The following is a 1,899-nucleotide window of genomic DNA, read 5'->3' as shown; positions in this document are numbered from 1 at the left end:
TGGGAGGCTAATCAGGTAATGCAGCACAACTGAGAGCTAAAAAAAAGAGGTTCCTAATCGGTCACAGTACAAAAACACACTGATGAGACTGGGAGTGAAGACAAAGAATGAATCAAACATCAAAACACCAACGAGAAAACATCAGAACTACAGCGATTTAAAAAACAGAGACTGACTAAAATATTAAACATAAAGGACCCAACATAGCTTGAGGCCAAAAAAACACACATGCATCACGTCATAGCATGGGCAATCGTGGTACAGTGGGTTGTTCAACAACCAAGTTGGGTTGGGTGTTTGAATCCCATTATATCCATGTCATTGCCGCTGTGTCCTTCGGCAAGGCACTTTACCCACATTGCCTCGTATGAATTGTACATGATTGTTGGTGTTGGTCAGAGGGGCCGTCAGTATGCCCCTGCTGTGTCTACATTGTACCACTGGTATGACTGGTGTGAATGGATAATGGTTTATGTATGCGCTTTGAATTTCCTTGAAAAAAGCGCTATAAAAAAAAAATCTAAGCCATTATTAATATTAGGACAACATCAAACAATTATAATAATAATGCATCAGTTTTATATAGCGCTTTATCATAGACACTCAAAGTCGCTTTACAGAATTAAGGCATTATTCTTTCACTCCACACTTAGTGGTGGTAAACTACTATTGTAGCCACAGCTGCCCTGGGGCAGACTGATGGAAGCGAGGCTGCCATAGTGCGCCATCGGCCCCTCCGACCACCACCAACACTCACTCACACACTACATTCATACTAGGCAATGTAGGTGAAGTTCCTTGCCCAAGGGCACAATGACAGATACCACTGGGGTGACTGCCACCCCACTGTGGCACCTGGAGTTCTCAGTGGTCTCCCATCCAACTACTAACCAGGCCCAGACCTGCTTAGCTTCCGAGATCTAACGGGATCGGGCAATGACAGACTGGTGTGGCCAATTCTACCTATGAGTCAACAATTCCTAATTTTCTTAGACAATTAATAACGAATGCAAATACTGTTTTCCTAAATATCTACTGCACATTGCATTGTTTGAAAAAAGTGCGAGAAAAGTCACATGTGATTTCACAGAAAACTGCCTGGACAAGTGCAAAATCGCATCTCGTCTACCAGCGACTTCCTCTTCTCCCCTCAGTCATCCACCATTAGGCTCGCACGGCAGCAAAACCTGTTTGCAGTCTGAGCCATGCTGATACCTGCTGAAATGTAACTAAGACAAAGCTCCTTTATCTGCCCTGCTCGTCTGCTGTCCTCAGCACACAATTTACTATTCAGTCATTTAACAGATGCTCTTATCCGAATAGAGACATAATAAGTGCATTCAAATATGAAGGAGGGTGAGGCAGCCACATAATTCCTCCGCACCCTCCCAGCTATGTCAGATGTGAAGGACGCCGGGTACTAGTGCTGGAGGTCACAATAGACCTGTCTGGAAGGCTGACTCGAGATGACTTACTTTATGGCTCCCACTTTGGATTTGTCTCCCTCTCTGAATCTCATCGTCTCTCTGCCGCTCCCTCTCTCCTCCCCGGTGGGTTTCTCATTTCCTATGTTTTTTTCTACCTGCATGCCACATTACATTTTGAAGGTGAATCCCATAAATACTGAAATTACTTTGGAGGATAAATTACTCAGAGGGAATTTTTTTGGGCCTGATTATCGTTGCATAAAGTCCTGAGTTTCATTTTCCATTGACAGCATCTACCTCTGGAAGAACTGGCAACGTCTTCATGCGATCTGACACGGCTAATAGTCAATTTTCCCCCGAAAAAATATTGTCTTGAAACAAAGGACAAATGAAGGGAAAGTATAATGTGAAAATTCATTTAATCCTTTTGAAATATCTCTGTGCTTTACTTCTCACTTTTCTAATTCTGTCT

The 1,899-nt window shown here is 43.1% G+C and overlaps 1 pseudogene; it reads right to left on the bottom strand.

Annotated features, from left to right (window-relative positions):
* Nucleotides 1–843: 843 nt before the first annotated feature.
* On the bottom strand, nucleotides 844–961 carry LOC114471700 (uncharacterized; annotated as a pseudogene).
* Between the last annotated feature and the right edge of the window lie 938 nt (nucleotides 962–1,899).

Source organism: Gouania willdenowi, chromosome 10, assembly GCF_900634775.1.
Source record: "Gouania willdenowi chromosome 10, fGouWil2.1, whole genome shotgun sequence".
NCBI lineage: Eukaryota > Metazoa > Chordata > Actinopteri > Blenniiformes > Gobiesocidae > Gouania > Gouania willdenowi.
The sequence above is the reverse complement of the archived record's forward strand: the minus strand, read 5'-3'. Positions and strand labels throughout refer to the sequence as shown.